At 42.0% G+C, this 27,509-nt stretch overlaps 1 protein-coding gene across 5 annotated transcripts in view; it reads left to right on the top strand.

The window, feature by feature from the left end:
* The window catches only part of DENND2B (DENN domain containing 2B), a 170,312-nt gene that overhangs the window by 23,534 nt on the left and 119,269 nt on the right, over positions 1 to 27,509 (top strand). For 2 of the 5 annotated variants that reach the window (XM_027737460.2, XM_039382428.1), the window contains one exon: positions 13,697 to 13,785. The gene's annotated coding sequence lies outside the window, so the exon portion shown is untranslated. Of the gene's footprint in view, positions 1 to 13,696; positions 13,786 to 14,261; positions 14,443 to 15,492; positions 15,736 to 27,509 lie in introns of those variants that run through there. The other 3 variants (XM_039382427.1, XM_027737447.2, XM_027737476.2) reach the window with 3 other exon arrangements.

The following is a 27,509-nucleotide window of genomic DNA, read 5'->3' as shown; positions in this document are numbered from 1 at the left end:
AGCACAGTTTTCCTTGCATTACCTTAAGGTTGCAAGGTTAAACTTATATTGCCTAATACATGTTTGCTTTGTTTCAGATAACTTTTACAGGGCTTTACTTGTTTCCTCGATGGTCTCAGTCTGCAGGTAGTAGTCACAGCTTTATGGGCATCAGAGGAGCATTAGTCATCTGGAAAGGGTAACAATCTGATTATTGATAAACTGCATCTTTATGATAATTCATCTTTATGAATTAGGTAAACAAGTGTTACAATCCTGCACTGAGGCATTGAGATTTTCATGTAACTTTGGGTAAGGCGGTGATATCACGTTAAAACGGAACTTGGGGTTTAGAAGGCATTAATCTTCCCTTGCTGTCACTGGCAGGCAACAGGCTACACCTGCAGTGATGTGATGTGCTCCTGTGGATGGGCAGCGCAAGCTGGTGAGAATAGGATTGGCAGTGCCTGGCTCCTGGCTCTGAGCTTGCCTCCAGGCGAGATTTTGTTTCTGGTTGAGGGTTGTAGAATCTCTTTCTTCTGACATCTATTACTCAATAATTTTGAGGAAAAGAGGCAGCAGATCAGGACAGTTAAAATAAACTAAATATAGCATTGTCGGGAATAAGGATGGCTTTACTCTGCCAGAGAAGAGTCATGCTTCACATGTGAATAATCTTCTTTTGACCTAAACTTAAACCATGAGTTGGGGAACAACCAGTTATAGAATTGGTTAGGTCTGTAATTCAGTGTGTGAATAACAGGATGGTCTGAAAGAGAAAACAAAGATCCTTAACTTCTCAACAAAGATGCAGAATGACTATCAAATTCTCTTGGGTTTTCTTGTTGTTACTTGTGGTTTTTGGTTGGTGGGGTTTTTTATGGGTTTTTTCCCTTTTTTTTCTTCCTAGTAGAGCAGAATTGGTGGGGCTTCAGAAATACTTTCAATTGGTGTAAACCATTTCCTATTGTGGTTAGCAGCTGTTCTCTCAGTGATTGCAGATGAGGGACACAGCAACACTCCTTAGGAAACAATTGCTTGTGAAGAACAGATGAGTCCAAGGTTCTGGTTAAGGGAGAATGCACCCCCATAAATTACTGCATTATTATTTATCAAGAATACTTTTGTAGTCTCTCACTGAAGCAACCATTGAGTGGGATTCTGCATCCCACACTTGAAAATGGTCTCAGCTCAGCCAAATACTTTAGCATGTGCTTGAAAGCTGAGCATTGACTTCAACAGCTTGACTAAGGGCTGACTCAGGTTCCGTGCTGGTCTGGAAGACTGCTAGTCTGTAGTTCTCACAACAGCTCTCATAAGGTGTTTCCTCTTGTGAGAGTGGGCAGCAATATTTGTGTGCTTTCCGTGCCTGTGAAATATAACAATCGCTTCTCCTTTTCCAATGGGAAGAAAAAGCTTGTTACCTGGCTGGATCACTGGGGAGCTGGGTGACATCCACTGGTGTTGATCTGGGGTGAGTTGGGCCGTGAGTTGCTCTGAGTTCACCGGTTGTGAGATGTGGTGTTGCTGTGTGCATGACGGGGGGGCAGAGGTGACATGGAGCAAGAGAGACAAATCAAAAGATATGAGAATTGACTAATGCTCTTGATTTGCCACACCACCATCCCAAGACTTGTAACATGTGACTAGTGCAAAGCCTGCTAAGGCAGTCTGCTGCAGGGATGACATGCCTTATTCATGATGTCTCACTTTAAAGAGGCTGAGATGTGGTATTACTGTGCTGGCCATGGATATGGCCATAATGAATTTATTTTCTTTCCTCCACAATGTTGTTTTATAGTGTTTTTTAGGAGGGAAATCACTAAATCAATCTCAGCATATTGATGACACATCAGAAAGTTATTTACTGTAATGGGTAGGAAACTGGTGATGGTTGGGTCTGTTCAGTTGTAGGAGATTGAATGTAGCCCACAGAGCATAGCTATGCTGACTTAGGTTTTTGAACAGATTGCTGGGAGATCAAATTCATGATGCTTGTTTGTTCCTTCTGCATTGATTCAGTGCACTAAAGTGAAGACAGTTCAATACAGAGATAATAAAGAGAAAAAAACCAAGCCTGACAGACATTTTGTCGTTTTTGGCAAAAATAAATAATGAGTTTGCAGAGCTGTACAGCCCTGCCTTTGTGTCTTGAGAGTGCACATGATTTACTGCAGGAATCAGTTTGGCATAGCATAGCTGTGCCGATTCAGCAGGACCTACCATTATCTTGTCATGTTTTTTAGAAAATTGACTTTTACAAGGCAGCAATTCAGAAACATGAAAGGGAACTGCGCTCAGCAATTCATCCCTTCTCGTGCTCCCATCCAGTGCGTGCCGGCAAATCTGCCGCAGTTGCACCCACGGGCATGGTGGTGCTCAGCTCCCTCGCTTGCAGGCTTTGGGCGTTCCGTGTGCGTGAACTGGTGTGGGTCTCGATTTTATTATTGTGTTCTCAAACTCCCAAATTGCTGACTTTTCGGCTAAGAGCAACAGTTCGCACATGGCTGTCTGTCCTGTTTCGCTTTACAGGCTTGCTAGGATTTTAGTGGTACAGCAACAGTAATAAAAGCACTGTTAGCAACATTTTGCAAATCTTGCTGCTTTTCAGCTCTGCTCACCCACAGCTCGCAGTCTCCCACGGACAAAGAAAAATGGCCAGAAAGCTGCTCGGTTCCTGTGCTTGCCCTGACTATCACTGCCTTTCACTGCCTCTGAAGGCAAGAGTATTGAGCTGGAGGCACTGCTGGGCTGACTCAGAAGAACATTTTCAGTGTTTTTAAAGTATGTCTCTATTCTAGTCGTATCACTGAAGTAGCCATGGATACAGTATTTCTGCATTCTCAGATGTTTGGCAAATGTGCATGGATTTTGTTTATTTTTGAGGGGTTAATTTAAAACATCTAAAACTTTCCTACCTTCTGGGAATTCAGAACGTTCAGCCCCAACGTATGCCTCAGCAAATGGCTTCTATTTAATAACATCTTTGTACACCATCTTTGAGAGATGGCTATCTCGGAGAGCTAATCTGTGGATGAGCCCAAGGGTGAAAAAAAGAAAAAAAAAGTAAGACTGAGAGGAAGGGGGGGGGAGAGGAAATGGGAGAAGGAAAGTTCTTTGTTGTGCAGGTTTTTTTCAATAGACAGTGTGTGGGAAGGGTAGGGGTGGGGATGCTCCAAGGAGCATTCTGAGATAATAAAATGGCTTGTTTAGGTAACCAGGATTGAAATGAAAACCCTACCCACCTTTCTCTCCTGCTCTTCTGTGAACTACCCAGTGCTCAAGCAGCAATGTTCATGTTTGGAGCAGGACTGTGCACAGTTCCTTTTCCTCTTCCCTCGGGTTTTGAGATGAAACTACAGGGCTAGAAGTGTTTTTCTTCCAGCTCCTGAACTTAACAACTTCTGTCTGGAAGACAATAATGCTGCCAGCTCCTCATGTGTTGACAGGTCCTGTGCTTGTGTGTGTCCCCACATGCCATGAACCTTCTCCACAAACCCTGTCTCAAGCCAGAGTGGTCATTTTCTTGAAGACATGACTATTTCCTCGACAGAACTTTCCTCTGCAGAAAGTATTTGTCACTGAAAAGATCCATCTGGTTTTGAAGATTAGCCAGGCACACCAGAGATGCCAGTGAGGGAGACCCATCCTGCAGCAGGTTTTAGATCACACTGCAGCCCACCACTTGTGTAGGTTTTACTTCCTCTCTCAAGTAATATCTTAAAATCTTTTGAATGACTCACTCAATATAAAAAAAAATCTACTCTGTACTAATGGTTATTGGGTCTTTCTAGCAGATGTAAAATCCAGTGAAACATACACAGTTTCTTTAGTTTTAAGAGGAACAGATGATTTAATAAGCAGCTATAAATCTCTTGGGAATGTACAGACATAGTCAAACAGCACACTTCTGCCAGATTTTTCACTGACTAGACTTATAGCCTGTGAGTCATAGCGGTCTGCTCCACTCCCCACCTCTCTTGCCTGTTGTTGTTTTGGCTTTTAGAGGTGCTCTGTGCTGCATATGGGTTTTTTATCACCTTCTCCTGTCAATGGACTTGCTCTTCCATCCAGAAGACAGCCTCCAAGCAGTTGACTCTTATTCTCTGTGAGTGCATGACAGTGCATGACGTTCCTTTTTCATTCCCTAGCTCAGCTTGTGATTTTAAAATTTTAGAGTGAAACTGTTTCTGAGGATTGTATTAATACAGCCTCCTGAATGAGCTTAGTAGTGGGAATCCAGTTAAATTAAAAGAGATATAGCTGGTCTTTTTTCTTAATATAGTAAGACTTTCCTTCCAGCAGTCTGGGGCCAATTTAAGAAGTTCTTAATTTATTCTAACAGTATTTCTAATAGATTCAGTTATTATCAGCTCTTCAGAGATAAGGAAACAGACAACAGAAAGTTGTTTCAGTTACCTGTTGTATTTTCTAAAGTATTGATGTGCCATTCCGAATAGATGCCAAATGGCACTTGGTTCTACAAACGTCTTCTATATTGTGCTGGTCTGCTGGCTTTCTATGAGTGTCTTAGACATCTAGAAACTGGGGCTGCAAGCTCCTCTTTTATTTTACAGTTGTTTCACAAGCCATGTTAATTGTACTTTGGAACCACTCTAGAGAATTGCTAAAATTTGCTCCGGGTCACATGCAGGCAAAGCAGACACAAAACCAGCAATAAGACACAAGCTGTATGGAATTTTTAACCATTGAGGTTTTTGCAAGACAGGTGCAGTGCAACTTATTTTGAATGCAGCTGGATGGAGGAGATTCTAAAAATGACCTACAAAATGTGTTTCTTTTGGTGGTGTGGGTTTTTTGTTTGTTTTTGTTTAGTCGGTTTTTTAATCTTATGGCATAACTATCTATTATTTTAGAGTGTGACCAGATACAAAAATCTAAGAAAAACTGTGCAAAGTTCTGACTTTGTCATAAAGAAAAATCAGGTTCTAATTCTTTCAGTGGCGCAGGACTGTATTTGCAATTGTTGTTCTCTGGGACTGTGTAAATTGTGAGGAGAAATTCTTATTTCAGAGGTAAGGATGATGTAGAAACCCTGTTCATGTTCACCCTTTTTCAGGTGGAAGGAATATAAAAAATGCATAGATGTGAAGCAGGTTAAGAAACTGGAAACAGTTTTAGAGGTCGTTTAATGTACAGAATTGTGTAACATGATCAAAGACACACATTGTTTGAAGTTCATGGTGGGATTACAACTTACTGCATCATTCCAATACTGTTTGCTTCTGATTACTCAGTGCTTCAGAAAACCAAACAGGTTTTGTGTTGCTAGGCAAAGAAAGGCATCCAAGGTCATATACCTGGACGGTGTCAAAATCAAGAACAGCTTTTGACTCTTCTGACTCCTTGTTAGATCCCTCCATGCAGCTCAAGAGGAAGAGTAGAGGTTTTCAACAGCATGCATATGTGCAAAAGAGCCCTTTCAGCTCTTTCTGGCAAACGCAGAGCGTTGCTTTATGCTTTCAGTAAGCACAGAGCTCTCATGTTTACTGATGGGACTTTCACACGTCAGGAAGTCAGAAAACTGGAAACGTAATCAAACATGTCTGTTCTTGAATGGGGAATTTCCCCCAAAGCAAATTGTGATGCATGCTCCTAATGATTTGCATCTTCCAGTTCAGACTTTCCATAAGCTGCTTCCAGCACTGTAGGCACTAACTTGTGTTTGCAGTGAACACACACACACACCCAGCTGCAAGGGTAACAGCCATAACTTACATGTTTAAATCTTGGCATAACTCCATATGATTAATTGAGAGTGTCCAATTCCATTGGAAGTCTGGCCCAGCTGTGGGGTTCAGTTGGAGATATTGGTGTAGCATTCAGTGCTTGTGCTGTTGCAGGCCAGGTAAGCTAGAAATCGAGGCTTTTAGCAGAGGTTTTGCCAGCACTTCTTCACTGGCAGCAAGGTCTCTTGCAAACTGTCTGGTGTGTGGTCTTTGCACTCTGAATAGCTGACACTCAGCCTGTGTTGTGGGATTTCACCACTTTCATAGTACGAACAGCAAGCAGCAAGGGTTCCAGGGAGTGAGCTGAGTTGTCCATCCCCTTAAAGCGATGTACGTAGCAATGGGGAACATCATGTGGCTACGTGGACCTTATCCAGTGTGTTAAAGGAAAAATATCTGTAACAGTGTCCTGGCCTATGTAAGCTGTATAGTTTTCCCAGACTTGGAAGAAAAGCACTGGTACTTTCCCAAGTTCCGCCCTTTTCAGTTTGATGTTAAAAAAAAAAAAAAGAAATTGATTCTTGCTTTCCTTTTGTCTCTAAAATGGGAAGTAATTTAATTAAAAGATAAAATTATGCATCTTCATGGTGAGAGGTAAAATCTTATCTCTGAGTTATCTGTTTTGATGAGAATAAAGCAGAATGTGTACTTTTTTTTTCTTACATAATAGTCTATGCTGTTAGTGATGAAGAGGTGACAGGTAGGCGTGTGATTCTCCAGCAGCCTAGATGTGGGTGTTGGGACAGTTCTTCCCTGGATGTGGAGCTGTTTTGAGAGACATCCCCCAGCTCTATTAGGAAGAATGCACAGAATTGAAGGAGGAAGAATGACCTTGCTTTTAAGGCATTCATCTGGAGCTTGGGTGCTGGGAGCTCAATTCCCAGCGCTGGGACTGGCTTTCTCTGTGGTCTGCAGTATGTTGGTCAGGGGATGTCTGTGCCACACAATGGAGCTTAGCACAGAAAGCCCTGGAGCTGACTCCAGGAGGTCTGCACAGCCCTGCAGCCACGGGGGCACTGCGTGGAGGCATAACCCCCTTCCCCAGAAATACAGCTGCACTGGTTCAAGCACTGTTTTGTGCTGTTGGGGCTGTGCTGCTTCCAGTTCTGGAGTTAGGTTGGTTGTGGCTCATTTGGACATCTCCGTACCACACTCCATTGCTAAACCCAAGAAGCACCGAGGTACTGAGAAACAAACACAGGGTTCACAATGTTTTTGAACTGTGTGCATGGTCTGGTTTTGGATTTCTTTTGTTTTGCACAAGCTCATCCTAGTCACTCCGCTGTCACTGACTTTCATTCCCCCCGTGGCACTGGAAACCAGCTAGAAGAAAAGCTTCATTTCAGCTGTTTCCCATGCCCAAATTGTTTTCCAGAAGAAAACAAGTTCTGATATCTCTTGGAGTTCAGCTGACCTCAATTGCCTTCTAGGTTCTAACTATGACCTCGGGGGAGGCAGCAGAGCTGGGTGCTCAGAACATGGTTGGTCACACATTGTTTCTGAAGGGCCCACTGTGCAGACTTACACACAAAGTCACTTAACTCCTCTTTTCCAAGCAGCCACACAGAAGTGACATTTACTGGGCTTTGTAAAGCACCCTAAGGGCCATGAATGAAAGGAGCTGTGCGTATTCAAAGCAGTATTTTGTTTATCTGCTCTATCCAAAACAGAGAAGAAAATATTATTGTCTGCAGCTTGAAAAATCTGCCTACTGTGATGTTTGTGACAGTAGGAAAGACAAACGTGCTATATGCCTGAAAAAACACACACTGCCACTGGCTTTGATTTCAATAGGGTGTAGGTGATGGGAGTGGTGCTGGACCAGTGCTTGCACTATCCATCCTCTCCAGGGATGCGAAGTGGGGCTCATAGGCACCCCCCCCAGCATGTTAGCAGCAGTTCACAGGGTTTCCAGGCCAGTCTGAGGTTCAACTCATGATTAAAATAAAGGAAACCAACTGGAGAAGTTAGCTCACGGATAAATCATTGCTTTTTGTCCAAAGGAACATCAGACTGACACTTTCTTCTTCGAGTCTCTTGGCTCATAATATTTGGAAGATAAGATCTATCCAGTCAGTGGGGGTTGCATAAACTTCCTGTGAACTTTAATAGTTGATGATCAAAAGGAATCACAAAACATGTTGTCATTATTTATCTATTTATTTATCTATTTAGAAGTTCAAAGAGTGTACAGTGCTATTGGTTGTGACTTTTTTTTTTTCTTGTAAACAAGGTGATATCATACTGGATGCATGGCCTTAGGCCCACATTTTCCATTTTGAGTTCAAGAGTTTTTGCTCTGGAAAGGCATTTTTTCAGGGGAAAAAAATGCAGAAAATGCAACCACCCATATTCTGCTCCAGAAACCATCCCTGCATTATTGAATACATCTGTCCTTGTGTCCATTGCTTTTCTAGAAGATCCTCTTCCCTTTATTAGCTTTGTGTAGCCAGTGTAAAAATAGAGATCGTTCCCACGATCTCTTGTCCTACCACCTGGATGCAAATACAGGAAGGGCTACTTTGACAATAATTTGAGAAGTTCCCCTTCAGATGGGGATTTGGCTTAAAGGACCTGTATTCCCATAATTTATGTGCTCTGAGAAGGATTCTGGCCCTCTGTTCCCATTAAGTCAAAGCTTTGCAGCCCTTGCTCGGATTCACACAAGATTTAGTCCTCCCAGAGTTATATTCTTGTGTGTCCTGCTTCAGTGCAATTCCAGGTATGAGAGGATCTGGTTTTTAAATTGCCTTCTAGTCCCATGTGCAGCATCTTGTGTTGCAGGATGTGTACTGTGAATGGGGGCAACAGAAACTTGTCCTTTGGCTTTTACTTAAAAGAAACAGTAGTGAACTAAGACCAATTGAGATATCTTGCATTCGTGTGAGGTCAAATCAGAAATCCTGTGGAATTTCAAGCAACTCATTGACATCTCTCCTGATATGGCTAGTTCACAGAGGAAGCCTGCTTGTCTCATGTGCCCCCTTTTCTTGGGACATTCATGCTTGTTGGGGATAAAGGCAGTAAAAAGAAGGTATAGGAAAAGACTAACACCTATAAAGGGCAAAATTTTCTTTTTTTGTAGAGACAGGACAAATAGTCTCTCCCTGGGGGCTTCTCTCCTCCATCAAGTTTGGTCCTACAGCTTCCTGTCTTTCCTTTTTGGGCATGCCTGGGATGTAGCACAGCCATGCAAGGAAGGGTGTTGACTGGAATGCAGATGGGTTGCAGACAGGGCTGGTTCTGGAGAGTTAAGCAGCAGAAGGACTTATTTACATGAGGTTCCCACCTTTTGGTTATCCCTCTGGCTTGGCTTGTGCCTTGGCCTGGTGCCGTCTGACACAGTTTGCAGTATTGGGATGTTGAGGGCTGGCTGAATTGGCTGCCTGGGCCCAGAGCCAGTTTATATGGCTTGCTTGGCTTTGCATTGCTTTTCTAGCAGGGTGAGCTGTAATATGTGTCTCCTGTCATGAATCAGACTGTAGGTATGGATAATTCTCAAGCCGGGCATTTGCATGGTTTGAGAACCATGTTCAACACTGTTCATGTTTAAAGTTGTTTTATTAAGGAATTATTCAACCTATTCCTTTATTAAGGAATTATTCAGCTTATTGTTCAGCAAATTTTCAACCTTATTAGTAGGTTTAGCATGGGGATTGTGTCCCAGTGTACCAAACAATGTCTTAAATCTTTAATTGCCAAATAAAAACTCTTTTCATCTCTCTTTTCTGAAATACACAACATTACTAAACCACCACTTTGGTAAAATATTGTAGCACGTTTGGTGTATTTTTAAGTTCTTTTGAAGTCAATGTTTAAGTGCTTTGCTGAATCAGGGCCTAAACCAATAACAGCTACAAAATTAAGCCACTTTATTTCAGAATGAGTGTTTGCACAGGAGTTGAATGAGTGTCAGCTCCTTGTCATGACCTCTTAGGTACAGATATCCTCTTAGTTTTACTAAATCACTTAAAAACTTTTTCAAATTGCTGTTTTGCACTTGGTTGCAATGCCAGGGTCAGACACAAGTATGGCAGGCTTTCATTTGCGGAATGAGATCAAACTGAAATGGGATATAGGGCTATAAAGGGATTGGCAGCACCTCAAAGAGTACACAGCTATGATTAGTCATTTCCTATATGCATACTGTATATATTCTGTGTATATACATACACTCCTTTTTTTTCCCCCCCTGATTTAGTGAAATGAATACCGTGCTACAAACATGATCCTCGTTGGGCTATTAAAGAGGTCATGGAAACTTTTAATTCTCCTGTTAGAAGAGAGTTGTGGATATGCTGTGGGTAATGGGCCTGATGCTGAAATGGGGGAAGAAAACAAGTCCATAAATGACTGATCTTAGACCTACACCTGTGCAGTCCCATTATAACTGGGGAGCTCATATGCTGGGTCAACTCTTTTGCTATTGTTTGCAAGACTACAAGATACTTTTGTGCTGCTTACTTTGATACCACAATCCTAGCAAAACATGCAGTGAGGCAAAACTGAAGTTAACGTGCCACTGAAGTCAGTGGAAGGTTTAATCACTTCAGTAAAAAATGCTTTGGGGGTCAGAGGTGCTACTTGCTTTACTGCTGTGCTCTTGTGCCATCGTGTTGGAGTGTTAACCACAAAAGCCAGTGCTGTGGACTGTTAATTCAAAGAACTCAGTAGTGTTGTGGGACTGCTTCAGAAGGTATGCTGGCTGCTGTCCTGCATGTCATTGTCTTGTCCCACCTGGTAGGCACAGAATGCCTTATGCAAAAGTATTGAGTACTGAGTCTCTAGAAGAAGAGCAGAGAACACAGTTCTCGTAGTGCATGTGTGCTTTATATTATGAGTTGACTGAGGCCTTTTCCCATATTTCCATACCTCTGCAAGTCACTGCCTGGTGATGAGGAAGTGCTGCTCCCAAGCTCCCTGCCTCTCCCATTGAGGTCAGTAGGAGCTGCAGGCACTTGCAGTAGTATTGGGTTAAAAATACAGTGGGACAGGGTACTTAAATTTCACTGTTAGTTGTTGTGTCTTAAATTACTGAATTTCAAACAAAAACGTATGTGTTGAGGTCACTGGAAAGATGGTCAGTAAATGTGTAGAGATGACATGCGAGGAAGAGAAATAAGGTGGTCATCTTCAATGTGAAAGGGGAAGAAGCCCTTCTGAAGTGCAGAAAGTTATTTGAGAAGGGGAAAAATCCTAAGTAATTTTACAGAAGTATTTTTATGTAGAATTTAGTTTTATTTTAAAAAGTCAAAGAAAATGTTACTAAGGTTGGTACAGTGATTAATTTCTGTTTACACCTTCCAGAGATTTGTGCTGCTGTTGTGGGCAGCTTAGTCTGTAGCTCATCTCTAGGTTTGTCTTTTTAAATCCCAAAGTTGATGTTGAGTTTTCATCTACCGAAAGTGATAAAATTTCATTAATCATTTAGGAAGAAGTCTGATTTTTGTTTCCTCTGCTGTTGCTGGTGATGGCTGCCTGGCTTGGAAAGGATTCAGTGAAGAATCTCAGACCATGCAGCTTGTGGGGAGAGCAGCTCATGTTTCCCTTTCCAGTCTCCAGGGCAGGGACGCCAGGTGTGCCCCGGTGAGGGCTCTCCCTGTGCAATAATCCTGCTCAGTGCATGCCCTCTCCTGTGTGTCACGTGGCTGCTGCATCCTGTGCCTGTGGCCATGGAGCTTAGGAAAGGAGTGTGTTCGACCAGACAGAAATGGGAAGTGTATCGGAAATAAGAAACTAAACATCAGCTGTGTGTGAGTAATGGATTGTCTGTCTCCTCCAGGGGATGAGGGTACATACTCTGATGCCTTTTGATCGCAATGGAGCCGTGACACTGTAATTAATGTAATGTCATCTGTTCACCATGTCCTCCGCTTATGATCCCAAACTCTGTCCTGATCCTAAACTGTGTTCTGAGATATTGATGTGCTCAAATAAGAGCCCAGGGAGAAAAAAGTAAAGCGTGGGAATGGTTCTTGTTTCGCTGGGGTCAGTTGGAGCAAAGTATGTCACCTTTTGGGAAGGAACAGATTAGCAATGTATTCATGAGGCTTAGAATAGAAATGTGCTTGTCTGAGGGCTTCTGCGGTAGTCACCTGTCCTAGACCAAAGCTCCAGTCATAGTTTTACTACTACTGTGCTTTGTTCCTATGTATTTGTATATGCGTAATGTATTTTAATGACTTTGCTTTGAACTTTAAACTGTAACTGAGTGTATATTTAATGCACTGAGTATTTTCAATTATTTATAAATGCTAGCTTGCGTGCTTCCCCAGATCCTTGCCATATATGCCGATGTGGTCACCTAATTAAGTGCCACAGAGCCTTGTGTTAAACACTGGAGTGGGATGTGATGCAGATGGTTGGTACATCTACCCCCATGCTACCGGTAATGGGGTCTATAGGAAATCTGAGACTGATCAACCATTTTACTTGTCCATTGATCAGTTCCTAAGTTGGATTTTTACTACCTTCATGTCTTTGAATATTCCCTCTGCAGTGATGTAGTTTAAACCATTACTTTTGTGGGAGGAGCTAGCAGTTTCCTCTTTCCCCAGTCACACTGCTGAAACTGTGCCCACTTGCAGCATGTGATGACTTTACCTCAGTCAAACACCAAAGGGAACTTTTCAGGACAAAAACGTCATATTTTTTCATATTTGGCTCTCATGGCTCTGCTGGCCTTCACTGGTGCATTCTTAAGGGAAGTTAGTGTGAAATTGCAAGCTTAACATGTTCAGCTTTCATATCTAGGAACTCTTTACTGTAGTTTTAGCATCTTCTGGATTCTTGCTAGCTGTTTTGTTTATTTGTCTACCTGTGAATAGTCTGCGCATAGTTTTGGTAACAGTGTAAAATATACCTCGTGTATATGCTTTTGTTAGAAAGAGAGGTGGTTTAAGTGTACAATCTGCTCGGAGCCCAGTCACTCACAAACTGTAGAGTTTTCTGAAGTATAGTAAATAATATGCTCCAGTGTAGTTTATATCTGATAATGGCTATGGAGAGAGTCTTATGTTCCCATAAGACATCTTGGCTATCTCACTGTCTAGGTCTTGTTTTTAAGCTCACTTTTGCTATCATATTAAAAACACAACCAGAAGAGTAATATGTTGCAACTCTCTAATCTCGTGTGTAAACCTAGTTATGTTGGTCGTGTAATGTACACTTTCTTGTGTTCAGCTCCCTAAGTAACATATAAAGGATTTTATGTGGTAATTTTAAGTTTTAAATGCAGGGGTGGAATATCGTAGCAGCATAATGAAGTGGTTGACAGAGAAAGAAGAAATTGGTTTCTCGTTTAGCGTGGCATAGGCAGCTTTGCAATTTTCTGCCCACTAGAGGGACTGTTGCTTGTACTGCTGGTTGCAGAACCCGGAGTCATGCAGTCCCTTCAGTATCTTTTATGAAGTTTTAAAAGTCTGAATGACTGATTCCAGTTAAGTCCTCTAAAGAGTAAGTCTCCAAGGTATTTCTCAATGTGTAAAAAAACTTTGGGCACAGTGCTCTTTTCCTGAGTCCAAATAGTTTTTTACTTAATTTTCTTGCTAAATATTCTTTCTTTCTTTTTTTTTTTTTTTTTTTTAAAAGTGTTTTCTGTTCTCTTGATTTATCAGTCCAGACTTTCCTATATGACGTTGGTGGGGATTAATTTAGATTTTTTTTTTTTGTCAGGGAAAAGAATTTTTATGTCTTTATTTATGTTTGGAGTAAGTTTTGTTTTGCAACCATGGTGCCAGTGAATATGGTAAACTAATCAGTTCTTGTATTCACAAACGTCATTGAAATGGGTTTCTCCTTTAGCTGGGAGATAGCGAGTTTTGGGTAAGACAGACTTAAACTTATAGTCAGTATGAGAAAAATTCCAGATGTATCTGGAATATTGTTTAGCTGATTTTTATTTTTCCTTCTGTTTGTTTGTTTGAGTTGCATGCTCCTGACCTGCCCATTTTTCTTCTTAATTACAGAAACATGAAAGAATACAGGAAGTCCTGCATGACCGTGATGAATACCTGTGCTAATTAAGTAACTGGCTTGGTACTGGGAGAACAGCAAGGTAAGCAGTCAGGCCATGCCAGCAGCATTTCTTGTAATCTGCATGATTGTATTTCGACAAAGGCTTAGTGATTTCAGATATCAAATTCATAACAAGGGGGGCAAAGACAAATAGCCTGCAGGTTTGAATGCAGTAGATTTACTTTTAGTTCAAAGCTTTAGTGAGGAAACATCTCTGTTTTCCTTCCTGAGGGTAAAAAAAGTACAAGTTCTGTGGTCGCTTTCTCTTTTTTAAGAGGCGATATCTCTGATTTCAACAATCGATTCATGACCAAAGCTCAGCTTCCTGGGCTGACTCTAGGGAGGGGTTGGAGGAGGGGTGGAATGTTTCAAAAACTTAGCTGATGAAAAGGCATGCTGTTTTGTGGATGCCTCCCAGAATTGTTTAAATCTGTGTGTGTGTGTGTATGCGCGCGCGCTTATGAAAAGGGGGAGAGAGAGATCTCCATGACAACTGGCCTGGCCAGTCTGTGTTCTCTGCAATCATTTTAGCTGGAATCAGTGCTGCGAAAGGTCATATGAAGGAGTTATGGGAAGCACAGCAGGTATTAGATACTGAACGACTGGTTTTCTGATTGCCTCAGATAGTAAGAGAGAGTTTTTTCTGGGAAATACAAATCTGACAATGGAGTGGAAAGGGAAACGCTCCAAATTTCAGGTAACAAAAATTGCCTTTTTAATGTTATGTTCTCCCATTGTAAAGTTTGATGTTCGGTGGGTTTTCTTCTGTTTTTTTTTTTTTTTTTCCCCTCTGTGGTGTTTACTCCCAGCGAGCCTCGGAGCGAGCTTGGATTCCCTAGCTCTGGGGAATGATGTCATGCGGCAACAGTTGGATTCTATTAGCCAGGGAAAGAGGAAACATCCTGCATTTTTTGTTTGGGGGGCGTGTGGGGGGGAAGGGATTTACTTTGGCTCTTGATTGAATCTTGTGCAAAGGCTACAAGAAGTATTTTAAGAAGAGAAAAGTTTAGAACTAATTAGCTCCCAGAAAATATCATTTAGGACCTAGGCAGCATCAGTCTTTTGAAACCACTGCAACAATTTCTCCTATATGCAAGAAAATGATTATGGAAGTGTTGAAGAAACCAGAAAACATTTCTTTCATCTTGAATGCTCCTATATTAATCTTTAATGAGAAAATAATTTACACTACAATTAAGCAGAGAATTTGGAGCCCTGACGCACTTGGGATCCTCTAACAATTGTTTGGAGAATGTGCTGCTAAAGAGTTTCTTCTGGGATGGGCTCTTTCTCAAACTGCTGCTTGTGAATAGATGATGCTGGCAGCATTGTTCTTAATAAGGTTTTCAGTCCTGGACTGTGTATTTAATAGCTTTAAACCAGCCTTTTTGGGAGAGGGCAGTGGGGAAAGAAAGCAAAGCCCTCATAATTTCAGCAATTTGAAAGAGACTTTTCCTCCCCCCTTTCCTCAGAGACTTTTGCTAAGTGCTGTATTAAACACCCAGTGTTAGGATAGCATGCATAGGATTTTATGCAGAAGAATACCTCATGATGAATGTACAACTGCTATGCCCTAATAAAAAGACTTGAAACTTTTATATAATCCTACTTCTTCAAACATCACAAAAATACACTGTACCAGCAACCATGATGAACAGACTAGGTCACCCCTGTGCTGTTTAAATCCCCCTCTAGCAGATGCTCATTTCTACTTTTATGCTGCTTTGTTCCCTTCTGTGCGTTTCAGGCATGATCCAAAGCTTGCTGGAGTCCATGAGAATTTTCCCGTCAACTTCAAAGGGCTTCGGATCAGCCTCTGCCTGAGAACTTCCCAACCTCTGTTTCAGTCTTTTGACTGCAGGACCAGGCCACAGGCTCTCCGTTTTCTTTCTTGAACTTTCCAAACAGAAGGTCTTTTGTGTTCCTCCAAACAATGCCAGGCGCTGCTGACTGGCTTCAGCGTGGCTGTGAACACACGCTGGAGATAATGGTGATGCTGATTTCCCCTTTCTCCTAATATCCTCCTGGACGGGAAAGTGCCTTGAATGGAAATCGGATCCTTCTATCCCACCTCCCCTCCTCACAAATGGCTGTTGTCTATGGGCGGGCGTGTGTGTGTCTGTGTGTGCAAATTGTTCCTTTTTTTTTAAAGGGCAGTATTGGCTGTGCTTCAGGGAGGAGTTCCAGGAAGATTTTAGGGAGAAAACACTGTTATAGCTGGGATGTGCCATAGGGCACTTATGCGGGAGAAGCAGGCTGTCCTGGAGCAGCACTGGCAGCTGTCAGCTGCAAACTGAGGGCTGATCTGTTAACACTTTGTGTCCCCCTCTTGCCTACCAGATTTGACCAACTTGATTCTATTCTTACTGCTAGTGGATATCAATAACCTGGTTTGGAAAAAAATAGTTTTTCATCTCTTTGTGGAAATGGGAGCAGTTTAATAAGAAATCCTTGTGCCTTTCTTGACTAGAAATGAAATATCTGTGGAGCTGATGTGTTAATTTGAACCATCCCCCTCCTTATGAAGGAACACTGTGGTGATTACCCAAGTTTAAGGCTCATTTGTGGGAAAATGCTATTAGTCCCTGAAATTTCTGAGACAGACAAATCTAATGATTTTCAGCATCAGAACCACTGCTTGTAAGTGCTTACATTTTATAGCTGATCATCTTGGGAATCCTGAGAGATCTCTGCAAGGTGTTGCAAACTTGGCATTCCAAAGGCAACAGTGGGGGTTTGGTGTTTTTCTGTTGTGTGGTGTGATGCAGTGGGAAGCCTGGTAAATTCTCTCTGGTGAGTTTCTGGATGAGTGGCATTTCCCTTAATGGTCTGTACTGTAGCATTTGCATGTTACTTTGAAAAGTGATACAAGGCATCATTCCCATGGTCCTTTAAGATAATTTCCATATGCTCTAGCATTCTGAATGGTTCCAAATGAAGTTTTCATATGTTATATACTACATATACCTTACTAGTAGGAAATTTTTTAAAAAATTGTAATATATTTGTAACTACAATCATAACAAGATACCTCATAGCTGACCTATTATGGCTGGGTATAAATGTACCCAGCAGCACATAGGCATTGGCACATGAGTTTTTCTCATCCATTAAGGGAGGAAGCAGTTCCAGAACCTGGTATACCTGCTGATGCAGGTGGAGTTCTTGCAGGTCTCTCTGCAGGTGTAGCATCTCTGTGCTCAAAACAGCACCTCTGGACAGGTCTTTAGCTCAGCATTTGCAGTCCTGCTGTAGTTGTCACTTTTTAAGTGCATTCATTTCTGTATCTCAAAGGCAGTTGCTCTGTATTGTTTTGACATAAATCTCCTTGTTGGTCCCATGTGTCCACCATGTTTCTGCCAGTGGCTGTACGTCCACGTTCAGTTTGTGGATAGTCAGTGGCTCTGAGATTTACAGAGAGATCAGTGTGGTTTTTGATGGGATTAGTTGCTTTCTGTCTCATTTTACTTAGAAGAAAAGTGAAGGGTCATGGTAGAAATCTCTTTTTATTCTTTCTCCTTGAATGTCTAATGAGTAATTTTTATATTCTGAGGTATAATGTTTTTAATTGCTTGTTTTATCTTGCATAAGATCCTCTCTTGTGTAACTCCTTGTACTCCCTCTATCCATAATGTTGTCTGTTTGTAGTGAATTCCAGGTTAATTGCTACCCTGACACATTTGTCTTTATTATGTGGAAATACACTGCTTTGTGAAAGAGCTGAGACTATCTAGGACTGACTCTGTATCATTCAATACTTGTTTCTGCTCTTACTCCGTTCTCTAAATAACTTCAGTCCTTTCTATTTTTTTTTCTTTGGGAAAGTATGTGAGACACTGGAAAAACCCTGTAGTTTTCTCCATTTCTACTGTTTTCTTTGAAGTTTGGGTGATCTTCAGAGCACCTGGTGTTACAGCTGTGGACAGATGTATCATGAAATTCTTGAACATGAGATCAGTATTCTTCGTCTGTAACCTTATGCTCACCATAGGTGGAATTAACTGATTGAAAACAGCAGTGCTGCATGTTTAGAAGAGCTGCTCATGAGGATGCTCAAATCTCTCCTGATTTTTCTATAAGCTAGTTCCAGCAATATGAACCATGAGTTCTCAATTGTTTCCTCTCATGTGCTGTTTTCTGGTCATGGAAACTGAGTAACTTCCCAGGGTGCAAAATGTAACACACAAAGATTTATTCTGACAAGCTTACACTGGATATGAGTCTGACTACCTTTAATTACAGCAAGAACCTCCACATGATTGCACTGTCATTGTGCTCTGCAGTAGAGGCTGTCATGAGTGCTAATCAGTGATCTCTCTTCTGCCTATGCATCTTTGACCCAGTTACTTTGCTGAACTCAACACAGTTGCTGGTGTGACACAAAGCAGACTCTTGGCACAGCCCTGATCACAGAGCAGGGAGAGATCTGGCAACTTTCACACAAATCCATTATAATTAAGGCTTCCGGTCCAGGATTTAAACTGCTTCTTTCTCTTAAAAGGCTGAGAGGCATTTAAAAGTATTTTTCAGGCTGAAAATGAACCTACTGCTGGTAGAGGCAAAGTCCCCTGGTGGTAGTTGCTGTAGCAGACCTGGAAGAGACAGGTGCTGCTCTTGTTCCTTCATGAGGCTTTGCAAACGTGCTTCCAACCTGAGTGCTTTTTGAACAGAGCCCCCCAGCTGTTCCTCAGTTTCATGTGACAATGGCAGAGTTCCCTAAGCAGTTAGAGGAGTGTTGCACAGTTGGCTTTCCTCCAGCGCCAGCTCTTATTCTGAGTTCAAGCCTCATGTGGCATTAATCCTCTCTGCCCACTTGAAGCCAAACTGCTGTAGACAAGGGACTGTTCAAAGGAGTCTTGTTTCCCCATTCTGCCAGGCAGTGCTCCCCCCTGGAAGTTTTTTTTCCTCCATCCTGTTGCAGTTTGATGACAGGAAGATAAATTGGAGGCTAAAACTTCTGCCAATGGCAAGAATGCAATTTGGCACCCCCTGTGCAGCTGGCATCCAAAGGATACAAGCCATCAAATTATCCGTGCTCCTGGTCCAGCTGAGCCTGTTGGTTTATGACCAGAACATCCCTCCTGTCTTTAAAGCATGCTTGAAAGTTAAAAGGCATCACTAAGCATTTACCACATTATGGGCATGCTGAGGACAGTTGGACAATTTTGACAGTACAAAACCTGCTCCCTGCAATGCTGTTTCATGCCTTCTTGGTAGAGAGCAAAAAGCAATTTGAAAGCTGCAGCAATATGGAAACATTTGCAGCTGCACAATTCGTATTTCCATGTTTCAGTCTTTCACAGGCTCAGGCAAACCTTCTATTATTAGTTTTAAATGGAGAATAGCTGACAGCTGATTAATTTGAATGGCGTATTCCAGAGAGAGCTGTTTTATGACTGAGTTGTCAAGAATGGCAAGGCAAGGAAATATTGACTGAAGTTACAAAGAGAAGTCTCTGATGTAGAGCACAATCCTGGTTATCCAAAAGATTTGTAGGGGACAAAACCATCTTCATACCACCCTGCTGCCGACATGTTCAAACCCGTGCTGGGAAGGAGAGAAGCTGAACAGCCCAGCCTGTTTTGCATTCACTCTCTAGCAGTTTCTGGGAGAGCTCCCTGGGGGTTTCCTGGCATGTTGTCACAGGGAAGGGGACGCATTGCAAACCAGCCTTTAGAAAACTACCTAAAAGATTATTTCAAATGATTCATTCTGGTGTTGGTTTTTGAAGAAGAGTCAAGTTGGTTTCAGAGGGAAGAGTGAAAATAAAACTGCTTTTGGACAATGGATATGCTTTGTGTAATCAGCTGATGCTCTGGATCAGAGCTGTTCTGCTGTGCATCAGACTGGGTTCCACTGTTGTACTGACCCTGCTGCACTCGTGCTTGGGCACAGCGGCTTTTGGAAAAGTATGAAGACATAAGCTGGTTTTTCAGTGCTCTTTTTATTTGCAGCAGCACATGACACTGGGTTGCAAGTTGAGCAGCATCGCCTTGGGACATGTGCGTGCTGCTGTCTGGTCACCCCTTTCTTTCCTGTGGAAGACACTGCCCATGTGTGCCACCTCTAAGCAAGCAAGACCCAGCCTGGGCTGCTGAGGCACAATTACAATTCTTTTCACCTAATCTGAGACTTCAGTGGAGGAGAACCACTTCTGTCCCTGGAGCTGCATAAGATGATCCATTGAGGTCCTCTGTTTCCTACAGCAACAAGGCTCTGCCATGGTGCTGTAACGTCATGAGCTTTCATGAGACTGTTCCCCCTGCCCCCTCCTGAGAGGCTTTAGTGTGGCAGGAGTCACAAAAGCTGAGAGTGAAGAGCGGCACAAGGCAAGAAAGCTAAATTGGCCCTGGTCACCCTGGGCTGGGAGGACACTGCCTGTTTTTTAGTGCAGAGAGCTCATGTCCTTGAGGATGACTGGAAGATCAGCTGGGCAGGAACACCATTCTGTTGAGTCAGGTCAGAGCTGCTGTCAAGGCACGGGGGACATGCAGAGCTGAAGTCCTTGCAGACCATGTCTGTTGCCATGTGCTGCCTCTACTCTCCTCTTCCTCACATTAGTGTCTATGGGGACGGGAAAAGGGTAGCATTGGGAGTGAGGCTATTTCACGTTCTATCCAGCAGTTGAGCCCAGGATCCTTTTTCAACATAAATCTCCCTGGAAATGAGATTTGCTTAATGTAAAGGTAGATGAAGGCAGAAGTTGAACCCTATTGCATTTAGAAACACTCACTTCATGCCCACATGTTTGGAGGTCTTTGTGTGTGGTGAGAGGGCTGCTATACAAGCTGGTTGTACAGAAAACAGGTTATACTCTCTTCTGTGCCAGTCTCAGTGCGTAGTGTAATGTACTGTCAAATTTGACATGGATGTTAAGATCTGCTTTCCTCTCCTATGGAAATATTATCCAGGTTTCTGCTGAAACACATCAAGAGCTAAGGTCCCTGCTGTGACTTATTTGCTACTGGCTGATGTGCATGGACAGTAGAAAACAAATGTAAATGTGACTCGGGTCTGTGTACTACAATAGCACAGAATGCTTCCTGGGATATATAACTATCTGGAAGGACAGGGCATCCAAGAGGTAGCCCGAGGTCTTCAGTTGCAGCACCTTGTCAGCAGTTCCCAGCACAATCCCTGTGCCACTGATGGCTCTGATAATGGCTGTGGTACATGTTCTAAAAGTGTGGCAAGACCCTCAAGTAGAGGAAGGCAGTGGAGTTATGCTAAAGGCTTTCATGATTTATCTGGAAAATCTATGCAGTTCATGTTCTTGCTAGGGCAGACTGATTGCAAAGTGGGCATTTATCCAGAGATTTCAGGAGTCAGCCAATGGCTGCTCTGGTCAGGCTGTGTGATGTCCTGAAATCCTGAAAAAATGGCCACATTCCTCTTTCTCCAGCTCAATAATATTTCCATATGCAAAACCAGACTGCTTTAGGTGAAGCCCTCTTGTGCATCAGCCTCTTGCTGAGTTGTATCAGGTGTGTAATGTCCTTTTGGCAGCTGCATTGCTGGTGTGATAAGTGACCTTGCCTACAGTAGCAGTGCACATGAGCTTGCTGTCCTTGAAGATCTGGCATCACATGGGCCCCAGGGACACAGTGACAGGACAGACTCCAAAGTGAACTGCCACTGGTTCCTAAGAAGGAGGAGTTCTTGCTACCTGTATGGGTGCCAAATAATATGGCTTCTGGAAGTATTAAAATGTTTACTATTAAAAAATTATTTGTCATGAGAAAAGGAGAAACCTATTGCTTACAGTGAGGGAACAGTCAGCTGCTCCTGAGTCTGGGTGGAAAAGGGAAATGCTTGGAAATAGTTGGAAGAACAGTGCAGAAGAAAAAGCCAACTGGTTATCTGTGAAAGAAGGAAACCTTGTTAAAAGGTAATTATTCTTCTGGATGAGAAACTGGCTTTCTGCAAGGTGGGCAGAAGAGGAGCAAAGTCAAAACCCAGGCTTCTGGCTCAGCTTGTCATTTCAACACTTATCATTTCAAAATTTGCTTATGATCAGATTTGAAAGCAAATGAACCAACTGACCCATCATTTTAGCCTGGGAATCCTGTAAAATACTTTTTCAGTGTGATGGATACATGGTGTTCCCAAAACAAAGAAGTCCAGGACACTTTTGGCAGCCAAGTGGCACTGAGAGCCTGCTGGGCTGTTTCACTGATGCCCACCACTGAAGAGGAGCAGTGACTGTTGGCTCAGACAGATTGCCCTTGTGACAGTGGCTCATTAACGTTTGTCACATCAGTTATGTTTCCATGACAGCCTCAGGTCTGACAAATGTGACAAAGCTGTGTTTTATCAGCAAATCCCCTGTGGGCCCTAGTCAGGAAAGCATACGGGTAAGGAGAGAAAATTATCCTTCCTGCTCTTTGTTACTCACTGATTTTGCCCTCTGTATGTGAAGCAGCCAGCTATGACTAGCTACATTTCTCTGTAATTTGCAGTACCTCCTATATGGGGCTGAACCAGTGCTGAATTGATAGATCTTCCATTTGTTAAGAAGTTTTATTCATTGTTTTGCTAAAGATAATATTGAAGTTTTGGGGATTGAAGCAGAAGCACCAGTGTTCTTCTACGGGGCAGACTTGGGCACCCTTGGGTCACACTGCCTCTTTTTCAGAAGAGTTTTGGAGATTCAGATAGGTGTGTTGGCCAAGGTTGAACCCCTGGGGTAAGCAGTCACATTTGTTCTCTTGCAGTTGTTTAAAGAAGTGCATGAGCATTTTATTTATATTCAACTAATTTCTCCCTCAGTGAATAATGCAAGATGCAGCAGTCTGCAACTGTTTATTTGTAGGTTATCTATTAATATGTTGTGTGCCAAATCACACTCATACATAAAACAAGGAAAAAAAGGCTGAAATTATAGATATGCAGAACTCTTTCTATCATGAACATATCAATCTTGAAACCTAGAAGGATCTGTAATAGAAGTATTTGCCCCTCTTATGCAGGGACCATAAAAGAAGGGAAATAGTAGTTGTATAAATAAGATAATATGACATAAGTAATAAAAAGGAGGAGGGGTCCAGAGCTTTTTGAAGTACTACATGATTGCCCTTTCCTGAATAGAATCAGAACTGCTTACAAGCATTCAGTCCATCTCACTGGGGAATTGCAAACAGGATGCAGCTTTGCTAATATTGGCAGGTGCTGGAGTTTTTTTTTAACTGAAGTGGCAGACCCTGGGGCTCTGTATCAGAAGGTCATGAGTTGAATCCTGGTGCTTCACACCATTCCTGTGTGGTGGCTGGTAGCTCTGTGTGTGCATGTACAATATATGTACCCATGAGTGACTGCTCACCTTTGTCATCTGTATCAGCAGACTCCAACTAGTAGAGCTATTACCAGGAACATTTTATCTCATGGTAGAAGCAGCTATTTGGGAGATCCTAACTTTACTCAAGAGAGGTTTCCAAGACAGTAAAGGCAAACCTACTTGATTCAAGACTTTGTGCTGGGACTGACTGACTGCCTCATGTGACTGCAACAAGCCAGTACCGAGTAGTACAGGCAGTACTGAGTCATGAGATTTCCAGTATTATCTCTGAGATCATTCCAAACTCAAAGGTGGTGACTTTGACTGAAAGACAAATAGCCAAATATATTTATTTCAAAACAACGAGTAGTAAATCTAGTATTTGTGCTGTTACTGCTGTAAATTAAGTCAATGCTTTTTCAAGCATTTTTGAAAATTCTAGACAAAGCTACCAAGTAAAACATGTGAATCCTATTTTGTAGCTTGTGTCTGCTAGGTGCACAGCAGCAAGCTGAATAAAAAGGAGTCAGGTATGTCTCAGAAAAACAAAATTTGTCATGTATTAATAACAAACATCTACTCTCCTGATCTCCACGTGAGCAATGTCAAAGAGAGGGAACATCACCAAAAGGTCAGTTGAATCTGGAGAATCATCGGTTGGATACAGGACTGGTGCTGCAGCCAGGGGTTTGGCTACTTAGAAATGGAACTTGCTTTGAGAGACCTAGTCTAGGTTTAGATCAGGTATTAGGAAGATATTCTTTACTGTGAGGGTGGTGTGACACTGGAACATGTTGCCCAGAGAAGTTGTCCCTGTCCCATCCCTGAAAGTGTTCAAAGCCAAGCTGGATGGGACTTTGAGAAAACTGGTCTAGTGGAAGGTGTCCCTGTCTGTGGGAGAGGGGGCAGAACTAAATGATCTTTAAAAGATCCCTTCCAACACAAACCATTACATACTTCTCTGAACTTTGTGACACACTAAGTTCAGTAGAATAAAAGGCAAGGGATGGAAGTGTGTTTGTTCTTAAACGATGCCGTGTACCTCAGCACAGCTGGGTATTTTGTGAGGCAATACCTATTTATGTTTTTAATGAAATCAAATCCCTATTTTGAGAAAGAGGGAAAAGACTTATTAAGAAGGAGAAGGTGTTGCTTAATGAATGAAGTGTTTCTCTGCAAGATTGAAATTCTACCGTGTCTTTAGCATTGAAAGTAAAAGAAGCAACTTTTGAGGACAGCCAATCAAAAGGTGTCGACAAAAATTTCGTACAGCGTGAACTTTATGAGTAGCCTGACTGTCTCTAGAACTTCAGTCAGGCTTCCAGAGGCAGCCAGTCACTAGAGCAAGGACAGATCCAGCCCCAGCGAGCCTTGCAAGGGGAACCTCTGCTGTGAGCTGGAGGGCAGCTGGTAGCAGTGGTGTGCAGCATTGCCAACTGTGTTCTATAGTCTTTTTCAAAACTGCAGCAAAATGAAGTATTAGTTGACTCATGAACTTTGCAGTAAAGTTTTCTTCCTCTCCTGGCAACAACCAGTCCCAGCAGGGCACCTCTTCCCATCACTACAAAGGTGCAATGGGTAAGAAGTGTGTGGATAATGCCATAGCAAACTCAAGTTGCCACAGTGTTTTAAGAGAAACTGCTTAAGTGAGACTAACATTTTGGTTTTTGTTTGTATAGTGTTCAGTGTGCTGAGTCCTAATCCGTAGTTAGGTTTGTGAGGTAGTGGGTGTAATAATTACTTGGTTAATAAAAGTCAAGCCTGGTAAGCCTCACTGTTGAATCAAGTAGAATACTGCCTTTTTCTAGCTGTAACTCTTCAAAAGATACACACGTTTTTCTTTTCAAGAGCCATTAATTCTCGTTAAAAAGAATGGTGAATGAGTCAACGCATATCCATTTGTTCATTACTCTCTCCCAGTCCTGTCACAAATCCGTGGCTAAAAATGCAGTAAGTACAAAATCTCTCCATCCTGTCTCTCGATGGGAAGTTTGCATTTCTCTTTTTCTCCAGCCAGCACGTTCCTGTAGGCAGTGCAGGAGGGGAAGAGGAAAGCCAGCTTCTTAGAGCTGTGAAAAAGTGCTTCATCTCTTAGCTATCTGCATCAGAGGTTGCATTTTTAATTCTACCTTGAAAATCTTCCCCTAGAAAAATGAGTTTGAACTCCAGACAGTATTCCTGTAAAAGCAAATGAGTCATCTTCCTTGGGAATTGAGGGATCACTGCGACCTGGAGCTACAGTCTTAATGACTAAGATGAACAGATAGTTAGGAATTTGCAGTAAATCTGTATTATACTATCCATTATTGTTTCTATTGTGTGTAATCATACAGGAAGAAAGCAGACGTTGTTCTGAGACAGGGGGTTTTTTTTATGTTTATGTAGTAGCAGGCAAAACAAAAAATGGTGGGACTCATGAGGAATAAGGTGAAAAATTAATAGTGCCAGGTCTCTTAGTCCCTGCAGTAACATATTCTACAGTGACCAGAGAACAGCCTGAATGTGATGACCCAGTTTGGAGACAAAATCATTCTTCAAGTACCTTTTAAAGACACAGTTCCACTGAACAGTCAGACACCTGGAAATCTTTAATTGTGCTTTTAGGTCTGAGGACAATGTTCTCAAAAGTCCTGAGATCCCACTGACTTCCAGAAATGTTGAAGTCCTCAGTGCTGTGACAGCAGAACTCAAATCCAGCAAGCATCTTTGCAGTGTATTCCTGAATGCATATTGTGTTCCCCTGTGGGCTAAAATACTCTATTTCAAACTGTTTCTAAAGTTACTGGTCAAACAGAAATTGTGTTTACTTTTTTCAGATACAAAAGTTTGTTTTCTGGTTGTCCACTTTGTAGCCATTTCACTACATCAAGAAATGTGAAAAATTTGCATTTTTAGATGAAAGAGAAATTAAATCCAAGTTGTCCTGAGCTTGCAGGAGCTGGCTCAGCAAAGGCAAAGTGGATCCATTTGAGTCTTGTGGGGTTTTGAGCAGTATCCTTTCAGTTGTGAAACTAGAGAGAAGTAAGAAGGAACCAATAAGAGATGGAAAAAACAATGAAGAAAGGAAAAGGGTAAGGAAGAAGTGTCTGTACCATACAAATTGAGGATCGTTCAGTAGAACAACAGTTGAGAGATTTTCTTTTTCCGCATTATTGAAGCCTTCCAACTGATACACTTTTTGAAGCAGTTCATGTTTTACAGTTAAATCTTGTTTCCCCTACTTACACATAGCTAGGTGGATCATACATTTGCAGTTTCATAGCTGAGGCTATATTAATAATCCTGTGTATTCAGGTAAAAGTAAATGTGACAGATATCTTTGTGAGGGAGTTAACTTGCCCCTAGATTAGGGGCAATAAATCTGTGATGTATGCAAAGCAGCAGATCAGGTCTCAGAAAACTCTGCCTATGAGTAGGTGACTATACAGATATTTATTCTTTCTTCTCCCTACATAAAAAGAGTATTGTGCAGGATATTGTATTCAGTTTTCTTCTTAATCTGAAAGCTGTTATGGGTGGGAAAGAAATTGCCTTCACATCCAATTGTGGGAAAGACATGAGGACAAATGCCCTGAAGGGCAAGAGGTGTGTAAGGCTTTAAAACTAATTGAATTATAGATCTCATTCAAAAAATTATTCACAGAACTTGGTCTTGGCTGTCTTTGGAGAGAAACTTTGGAAGAAGCAGTAGCCAAGAGATGAATGAAAATGTGCCACAGTTCTCTTGGCATATTGCCTTCCAAAATAGATGGTGAAGCTTCTCATGGAGCTATAGCTGCTGTGTTAAAAATATTTCTTATTTCAGTCACAAACAAAGGTCCTCAAAGATTAGTTTAAAAAATATATTCTTAGAGTAGCTCTAGTCAAAGCAGTGTTCATTTTAAATTGCCATCAAAAGCAGTGAGCCTATAGATTGAAACTGGTTGTACTGACCAGTGTTGGTGAATTCCAATTTCCTTCTAATTTGAACATTAGAGGGTAGTGAGATTCCCTAGAGAACTCAGGGAGGTTCCAGAGACAGCTCTGAAAATTTAACTGGTGTAAATAACCCTGTATCTTTGTGGCACATCTCAGCTGTGGAATATGCAATGACTGGGAAGCACTGGTTATTTATTTTGGGGTTTGAAGTTGTCAGGGAGCATTACCCTGATCTTACACAGGAGTAATAGGGCTGGTCTGCTGCACAGACTGAAGTGAGTATATTTGAGATCCCACTTATGCTGTTACTAAGAGAAGGACCTTTCTGATGCCTTTCCAGTTTAAACAGTTGAAGCTGTGTGTTTGCAGTAGGTTTCCTTTTCTTTTAGCCATGTGGTACATAACTGGACTTGTTTCTTCGTGTCTCTGGGCAGTTGGATTCTGCTGTATTTTCCCTTTATGGATGATCCTGGTTGAAAAGTCTGCTAATCTCCACTGGACCTGACAGGGAAAAATATTAGGGATATGATTTTGAAACTGAAAAGTGCAGCACTATAATAAATTGTGGCTCT

Source organism: Pipra filicauda, unplaced genomic scaffold (genome assembly GCF_003945595.2).
Source record: "Pipra filicauda isolate LSUMZ 115617 unplaced genomic scaffold, ASM394559v2 scaffold26_size5592650_pilon, whole genome shotgun sequence".
Classification (NCBI taxonomy): Eukaryota; Metazoa; Chordata; class Aves; order Passeriformes; family Pipridae; genus Pipra; species Pipra filicauda.
Note: the sequence above shows the minus strand (reverse complement) of the source record. Positions and strands in the feature narration are given on the sequence as shown.